Source organism: Pseudophryne corroboree, chromosome 11 (genome assembly GCF_028390025.1).
Source record: "Pseudophryne corroboree isolate aPseCor3 chromosome 11, aPseCor3.hap2, whole genome shotgun sequence".
Classification (NCBI taxonomy): Eukaryota; Metazoa; Chordata; class Amphibia; order Anura; family Myobatrachidae; genus Pseudophryne; species Pseudophryne corroboree.
In genome coordinates, this window is record NC_086454.1 from 249,961,393 (window position 1) to 249,961,837 (window position 445).

Sequence of the window (445 nt, forward strand, 5' to 3'; positions counted from 1 at the left end):
CATCTTACTAACTGTGCTAACCAGACTGTGCATACCAGACACACAATTTATCAGAGATTTAAGTGAATAAGCTACAGTGTCCAAGGTACTAAACATAATATATTCTATGGGGTGTCATAAGCAAGTCATTAGAATACTTTCCTACTAAATTTATAAGACATGAGCATTCAATATTTGAGTAAACAAAGAGAAAATAAAGCTATCTATTGGGTGTCACTAAAAAGTCCATTGGAAGACTTGACTATTGTTGTTAAAAGACATAGGCATTCATATTATAGAGCCACAAACCACACTAGTAAAATAAAAACATGATAACATGGGATTCGAACCAATAACAGTCTTAATTTGATAGTGCAAACCCAACACCTTTCTAACTGTGCTAACCAGACTGTGCATAGCAGACACACAATTTATCAGAGATTTAAGTGAATAAGCTACAGTGTCC